The sequence below is a fragment of the Elephantulus edwardii genome, unplaced genomic scaffold, assembly GCF_000299155.1.
Source record: "Elephantulus edwardii isolate Elephantulus edwardi_28Jun2011 unplaced genomic scaffold, EleEdw1.0 scaffold00006, whole genome shotgun sequence".
Classification (NCBI taxonomy): domain Eukaryota; kingdom Metazoa; phylum Chordata; class Mammalia; order Macroscelidea; family Macroscelididae; genus Elephantulus; species Elephantulus edwardii.
Window position 1 is genome coordinate 25,264,105 of NW_006399756.1, and position 8,891 is coordinate 25,272,995.

The 8,891-nt window shown below is 41.9% G+C and overlaps 1 pseudogene; it reads left to right on the forward strand.

Annotated features, from left to right (window-relative positions):
• Positions 1-4,399: 4,399 nt before the first annotated feature.
• Positions 4,400-4,810, forward strand: LOC102873950 (annotated as a pseudogene).
• Positions 4,811-8,891: the final 4,081 nt, after the last annotated feature.

Genomic DNA, 8,891 nt, shown 5'->3' on the forward strand with positions numbered 1-8,891 from the left:
GATTTATTTTTCATATGTGTGTGTGTGTGTGTGTGTGTGTGTGCATGTACTATAACAAATTATGACTAATATTGAGAAGAATGGAAAGTCCAGGACACTGAATTGTACTAATAAAAAACTTAGATCAAGACCAAGAAGCTATTGTCTGAACAGAGAAGGTGAACACTGTATGCTCTAAAATCAGGAAGGGAGTGTGTCAGGCTTGCATCCTTTCTCCATACGTATTCAATCGGTATGTTGAGCAAGAAATTTGAGAAGCTGGACTCTCTGAGGAAGAACGTGACATCAAGATTGGAGAAACACTCATCAACAACCTGCATTATGCAGATGGCACAACTTTGATGAAAATGAGCAGGATATGAAATGCTTGCTGTAGAAGATAAAAAGATAAAGGATGACAGCTGGTATGGGCTACCTCTCAACATGAAGAAAACCTATATCCTCACCACAGGACCAACAGTAAGCATTATGATAGAGAGAGAAAGGATTGAAGCTGTCAGTGAGTTCATCTTCCTTGGGTCAACAATCAACACCCTTGGTACCAGCAGTCAAGACACCAGGGAACATACTGCCACTCTAGAATGCTGAAGAGCAATGATGTCAGTTTGAAGACTGAGGTGTGTCTAACTAAGGCTTCAGTCTTTTCTGTCACCTGCTATTCATCAGAGAGCTGGGCATGAATGATAGAAGAAGAATTGATACTTTTGAGTTGTGGTGCTGGAGAAGAGTACTGAATATTACATGGACTGTCAAAAGAATAAACAGATAAGTCTTGGAGAAGGTGCAGCTGGAGCGCTCGTTGGAGACAAAGATGATGAAAATCCATCTTTCATACTTTGGACATGTAGGTAGGTTAGGCTATTAATTAGAGAGGGAAATCATGCTTGGAAGGATGGGGTGGTCTGTAAAAGAGAGGAAAATCCCCAATGAGAAGGATTGACGTGGTTACCTCAGCAATGGGCTTGAGTGTTTCGGAGATGATGAGGACGGCACAGGGTAGGACAGGGTTCAGACTGGCTGTTCACAGAGTCACTGTGAGTTGTATTCAACCTGATGGTACCTAACAATAACCACCTAAATACATATGAAGAGAAAAACTGAAGAATAATGCCTTTGACTTGTGGTATGGGATCCATCATGAACTGCCAAAGGAATTAACACATTTGTTTCTGGAAAGAAGTACAACAGGAGTGCTTCTTAGAAGCAAAAATTATGAGACTTGGAGCATATTACCAGGAAGGGCTAGTCCCTGGAGATGGACATGATGCTTGGAAAAGTAGAGGGTTTGGTAAAAACGGAAGTTTAACTCTCAGTGAAGTAGGCTGAAATGATGGCTGCAACAATGGATCTATTTTTATACGGAGACATGTAGCCAGGAGGGGCTATTCCTGGAAAAGAGATTTCATGCTTGGAGAGACAGAGGGTCAGTGAAGGAGAGAAAGACCCCAATGGATGGACTGACTCTACAGCTTCAACAATGGGTTCTGGTGTCCCAGAGATGATGTGGATGGCACAGAATAGGGTAGGTTTCTGGTTGACTATTTGTAGAGTCACTATGAGTCATACTCGACTCAACAGCTCCTGATAATAACAAGGAAGTGCAAATTTTCCTATGTTGTGGTACAGGAGATTGTTCATATGGCTTTCCTAACTATTTTCTTTGACTTTTGCCAAGCAGCTGGGTGACATTTTGCTGAGAATATGAATGAAGGAAATTTTTGGATGGAAACATGAAAAGTATGTACAGACCTATTGAGGGAACTGACTAATCAGTCTTGCCATCATCCTAGGCTTACATGAACAGTTTAGAGGCGGAAAATGCGACTATCACTAAGATCAAGAAATAACTAGAGAATACAGCTCATAAATTTTGACCAGAGATTCCTGGACAAAAGAGACCAAGGCTGGGATTAGCAGCTGTAACAGAAGTGGTGTAGAATCAGAGGCCCATGTGAGTCAGAGTTGAACTGGGATTACTACCCCATAAAGTCAGAGCTGAGGGCCTTTGGCACAGCTCATTGGAGGGCTAGGGATAAATGCCATAATTGGCAGTTTTTTAAAAAAAAACCCAGAACAAAAACCTATGTAGCAGCTAAACTGGAACTGCCACTCCACGGAGCCAGAACTGAGGACTTTTACTTAGACTTACTGGAGAGCTCTGAGAAGAAGACACCATAATTGGCAGGACTAAGAAAGCTTGACCACCTTGGCCCAGAGTTGAAGGGTTGAAGGTCAGGTAGTAACCAAAGGAATGTATCTTATTCTCTATCTGAGTTGTAACATGTCAACTTCCCTAATAAGTTCCATGATTGCAAGTACGGTTTAAATGGTCTGTGTGGCCATTGCAACAGATGAGCAGATCCACTGGGAGAGGAGTGAGAGTCCTGGGAGGGGTAATTGGTGTTAGAATTAGTAATACGATGGTGCAGGAGTGCCGGGTCAGGTCTGACCTCACGGGCATTGCTCTTACACTGCTGAGGCTGCGATAGAGACTGATCCCTCTTGGGAGTCAGCAGAGGTTTGCTCTGGCGGCCCTTACATTGGTCATAATGTTTTGACACATGTTGACTGTTAAGCAAAAGAACAGAATCTATGAAAAACCCTCTGCAACACAATAATATTCTGATACACATGAGGTTGTCATGAGTCAGGATCAATGAAGTAACAACTAATAACTGGTATTTTAAAAACGGATTTGCATTTATAGAAAATTATGAAGTACAGAACATTCACAGATACTCTTCTCTACAAACTGATTCTTCTTGTCAACATTTTGCATGTTTGTGTGATACATTTTGATAAAAAATACCTGTAACTTAATAAATAACATCCAGAGCTTACTTTAGGGTCTACTGATTGGTGATGGACAGACCTTTGAGCTTTAGCAAATGCATAGTGCCATGTGTCCACTACACAGTGTCACACAGAATATTTTTACTCACCTCAATTTGTCCAGTATGCCATGTAGTAATCCCTCTATCCTCTCAAGATCCCTGGAAAGAACTGTTTCTACAGATTTGCCTTTTCTAGACTGTTTAGAGTTGAAATCGTACATTACGCAACTTTTACAGACTGTTTTCTCTAACTCTGTTGTTAGGGGCCATCGAGTCACAGATCTGAACCCTATCCTATCCTGTGCCCTCTTCACACTTCCTGACACACTACAGCCCATTGCAACAGTCACTTAGAAATACATATTTAAAGTTCTTCCATGTCTCTTCATGGCAGATTCCTCCTTTTTTCATTGCTAAATAATACTTCTATGTATGGTCACACCACATTGTATGTTTGTCCATTCACCGATTGAAAGCCATTTTGGTTCCAATTTTTTACTGTTACAGAGAAAATGGCCAAAACCATTCCCGTAGAGGTTTGTTGGTGAATATACACTCCAAGTTCATCTCAGTTACTACCCAGGAACCTGACTGCTGGGTTGAACAGCAGCAGGTCTCTACTTAACTTTGTAAGAATCTGCCTGACCAATGTCCAAATATGTCTGTTTCATTTTGCCTTTTCATTAGCAATGGACTAGAGTTTCTGTTCCCTACAGCCTTACCAGGATTCTATGTCATGTTTTAGACATAATTGTTTTATCTGATCATTTTTCAGTGTGTATGGATGAAGAATCCCTATTCAGTGTCATTCAGAGGGGCTTTGAGGAACCACAGAAGCTGGGCATGTTAGGGTCATCAGACTGGTCATCATACAAAAAGGATGAGTAAGCAAGAAGCAAGGTGTTGTTATAAATACCAGAGCCAAACACATAAACAGACAAGGGAATATGGTCTCCACATCACCAGCATGAGGGTTCTAATGCATCAGCACATTTGGTAAGAGTGATGAGCCCATGAGCTTTCAGCTTTACTTCTATCTGTCAGGCCTGGTGGTCCTCCACATCTTTTTTGTATACAATGTCCCACTGATTCCTCTCTGAATGAACCTATATTTCATGATGATGTGTGGTTTGAAAATACAAAGTCATAGGACAATTTAAAGGACAATCTGCTACCATAAAATCAATGTTAGCTAAAATAAGTTTAAGTGACATAAAATGTGGGTGTTGGGCTGCAGCTGGTCTCTGCTGGCTGTGTGGGTAGCAGAATTTTTCACTAAGTCTGGTATTCCCTGAGAGGAGGCATTCCCCTTGCTCACGTTTGCTGTCTGGCATTTTTTCCTTCAGAACAGAACAGTCACATTAAAAGGTGAGCAGCTCAGCATGGGAAGCCGAGACCTGACAGCTGTCTGACGAGGAGCATCATTTCAGCCCACGAGGAGATGAAGGGTATGAGGCCACAGGCTGCCGAATAAGCAGGTCAGTAGGTCAATGGTAAAAGGAGGATTGTGAGTCACTGAATTAAAAGTGAAGTTGGGGTTGTCGGTCTGGCAGGTAGCTGTCGAAATGGGCAAGTTCATGAAACCAGGGAAGGTGGTGCTGGTCCTGGCCGGACATTACTCTGGACGCAAAGCCGTCATCATCAAGAACATTGATGATGGCACCTCCGACCACCCCTACAGCCACGCTCTGGTAGCTGGAATTGACCGCTATCCCCGAAAAGTGACAGCTGCCATGGGCAAGAAAAAAATTGCCAAGAGGTCAAAGATCAAGTCCTTCGTGAAAGTTTATAATTACAATCACCTCATTCCCACAAGGTACTCTGTGGATATCCCCTTGGACAAAACCGTTGTTAACAAGGATGTCTTCAGAGACCCTGCTCTTAAACGCAAGGCAAGGCGGGAAGCCAAGGTCAAGTTTGAGGAGAGGTACAAGACAGGCAAAAACAAGTGGTTCTTCTAGAAGCTGAGATTTTAAATCTTCTATTTCAGTCATTAAAAATACTCCCCAAAATAAAAATAAAAAAGTGAAGTTGGGAAGTGAGAGTCTACAGGATTCTGGACATTATACCTACAGAGGCCATGCTGGCATAACTGTCAGGCCATCCACTGACTCTTAACGATGCCCAGTTCAATCGCTTTTGCAGTTGCCAGGAAAGTGTGTGGTGCAGAGGACAAAGGAACACTATAGTATCATGAAGAAGATACAGACTCTATGGTTAACTCTGTACCGATGTGCTGTGTAACCTTAAAGGAGTTACTTTCTTGGGGTCTCGGTTTATCCCTCTACAGCAGGGGACAGTTCTCTTAAGTACTGCCCTTATTCGTAATTTCTCAATAAATCTGAAATTGCCAATGTGCTTTTTCACACTTCTTAAAAATTATAAGCCGCCAGAGGGACAGGTCGTAAAGTGTTTTCCTGTTAAAGATAAGGCACTTTGTGGCCCAGAATGGCTCGCTGAAAGGCAGAGATCTCTAACTCCTGGCTCAATATTCTTTCCAAGGCACATCCATCACTACCTTGACTTGCGGTCTGCTTGTCCCAGATAACTCAAGGTGACTCACTCAGAGTTGCAGCTGTTACACAGGAAGAAATGAACAAATTTGGAAACCAGTCTCACTTTGTAGGTTAAGAGCCCTTTTATCATGGTAACAGGAGTCAGGGGAGGTGACTTTTATCCAATTACTTCTCCTGAGCTATTTTAGTGGTGTGAAGAGCAGTTATTCTCAGACTTTAGTGCCTATGAGAATCCAATGAGAAACGGCTCCCCATGATGATAACTGGGTCTAACCACAGACTGAGACTGCAGGTCAGTTGTTGGTCTAAAATCCTAAAGATTGTCTTAAAGATGACACTTTTGATATAAATACTATCCTCAAACCTGGTAAGAAGCACAACAACAGAAGTAGTTTGATGGTAGAGTAGGAAGATTATTACCTTCCATGCAGAAGAGGAAGGAACCACCACGTGTACCTCACACTCATGAATAGAAAATGCAAGTCCTGCTCAGCCACTACCCTCTGTCAGTGGTGCCTAGGGGGGGGTGCACTAAGCTGATCTAGTTTCAATACATGACAAGGGCAAAGGCTGATTAGGAAAAATGGTCTAGTAATCTACTTTAAAAAAACAGGCTTTGGGAAAAAGAATAAACGTCGTTGTTGTTATTAAGTGCCATCGATTCGTGGATGACTCATAGCGAACCTATGAACAAAAGGCCTGAGCACTGTTCATAAGAGTTTCCGGAGGCAAGCCATTTCAGAAGTGGATGTCACTCCTGCTTCCAAGCTTGTTTTAATCCGGGAGCTCCAACATTGTTCACCATGGGTAACCATGATCACATTTGGCACATCAGTGTCACAGTGTTTAGCATCACAGCAACCACGAGTTACCTCTGTACAGCAATGCACAGACCAGAATGTCTGACAGAAAAACAGTAGCTTTTGGAAATCCTATCTAATCACTATAGAACACTGCCCATTTTGCAACTACTCATGAGAGTGGGACACAAGTGGGCAGTAGTACTTCGTTTTCTTCTGCATGGTACTTTCATAAATCAGGACTGGCTGTGTAACAGCAGCTAACAATGACAATGACAAAACCAGCTTCATTCCCCACCATTGGCCCGTATATCACAGTACTGCTGAGAATTCTGAAACTACTGGTAGACAGAGGAAGTTCTGGTGGCGCAGTCTGTAGAGAGCTGCACTATTTGCCTAAAGGTGGCAGCCTCTCTGGTGGTTCAAATTCACCAGTGGCTCCACCACAGGGAGAGATGGCCTCCCTAAAACCCACTTACAAGTCAGTTCCAACTTGACAGCATTGAGGGTTTCTGCTTAGCAAGTAAGAAGCTATATTCTTAGTTACGATTTAGTCCAAATGATTTAATGGATTCATACTATCGTACGAATTCATTTGACTTTTATCCTACCCAGCAGGTCATCAAATTTAAACAGAAAGAACAGAGATACCATTTGAAAACAAAAACAAAGGCACTTAGAAAATTCTCCATTGACTGTGGACATGGATAGTAGATACTTTATATGAGGAGTTCAAAATTATGAAAACTCTCTTAAAGAACCATTTTATGTTACTGAACAACTGTCAGACTGAAAAATCCTACATTATATATGATAGGCCCTCAGGAGTTTGGGAAGATAGGCCCTCAGGAGTTTGGGAAGATAGTTGGAATTTTTAAAAGAGTCAAAGGTCTGGGAGCTACCAAGGTTTTTTGCTTCAAATTCTTGGCTACAAACATTGTTGTTATTATTGTCCATTGCCATGGAGTCGAAACTGACTCATCCCTGACCCTGTAGGGGGTTTGCGGAAGCTGTAAATTGCATGGGAAGAGATTGCCCATCTTCCCCCTGAGAAGCAGCTGATGGATTTGAACCACTTACCTTTAAGTTGGCAGCACAACTCCCTCTCCACTGACCACAAATACTGCTGTTGAGTATGATTCATTAGAGACCTTAGGAACAATCACTTTGAACACTGTCGTATCCCGTGCCGTCCTCACAATCTCAGACACACACATAGCCTACTGCTGTGGTCAACATGCAAATCCACCTTGTTGAGCACCTTCCCCTCCTTTGCCTTCCCTCAAACATGAAGCCCTTCTCCAGGGTATAACCTCTTTTAGCAACATCCTCAAAGTATGCGGGATGAAGCTTCACCATTTTTGCCTTCACAGAGCCCTCTGCACCTTCTCTCAAACATAGCTGTTCTTTGGGCAGTCCATGAGATCTTTATAATTTGGGTTTACTCTGAGTAAAATAATCACTGTTGTGGCTTTGAACCCACAAGCATTAGGACAGGAAAATTAGTTATGGTCTACAGTGGATCGGCTGGAAAAGACTTGTATAAACTGAATAGGTGTAGTAGACTAGGTTGAACAGGTAGTTGTTTCCAATTTCTCATGCATACTCCAGGCTGTAATTATAAAATCCCATGTTTGCCATGTGACTCGGCACTGCCTTCCACCAGAGGAAACACGCTCTGTTTTCCAAGCACGTTGATGTTGGATTTGGCCATGTGATTTCACTGGTCAGCAGACTGTGGGTGAGAGAGAGTAAACAGAATGATGGCCCCAGAATGATGATGACTCATGGAGTAAACCCCAATCATCTAAAGGCTGTAGCCCAAACTGCCCCAGTGGAGCCTATCAATTGCCACTGAGTACAGTTAAACCATAGCCATTCTGAAGATACATGAGCAGTTACTACACGCCTGTTGTTATAAATCATTTAGATTTTTTTAGGTCATGAAGCATTATTGCAGCCAGGGTTGACTGATATAATAGGAAAAGAAAAACTGAAGAGAGAAAGTTCACTCAAGTATATAGCTTTGATGTACAAAAATACATTTATTTTCAACAATTTCAAAACCACTGTCTTTTTTTTTACAGTAGAAATATTCAAATGGAACAGTAAAACCAAGAACAGTATATGTACATATACTGTATATATAGATATGACTCATGCATTTGTATTCCAGTGTTTAGTACAAGTATTGCAATTGTCTGCCCCATTTAACCCTTGAAACAAAAAAAGCAAGATCTTTAGAAATGCTTCTAACATTTGGCTCTGCTGTCGCCAGCCAGATTCCCCTGCATACATTCTTTCTGCATCTCACAGAGAAGAATGCAAACAGTGTCCCACAAAAATTAACAGGTACAAAATGTGGCCTTTCCTTCCATCTATATACAGTATAGAATTAAAAAAAAAATCAAAACAACAAACAAGTGTGCTCAGGGTGTACCTGAAAAGAAAAAGAATGTTCACAGCATGACTTAGAAAATAATTGACACAGATAAATGTATGAAGGGGCTGTGGTCCTGGAAAAGAGAATACCAGCTTTGCAAACCACTGGCCCCAGATACCATAAGGGAACTGAAGGCAGACATTTGACTTTAAGGAAGTTGTGTACATATGATAAGCAAATAGCACGGCTTTGCTAAAATCTTCAGAGACTAAGATCAATAAAGGCTAGAGCCCTATTTGGCCTGTAGGATTTCCCTGGACTCCTGTGTCCACAAACACTCTCTCTTATCCTGTGGTCT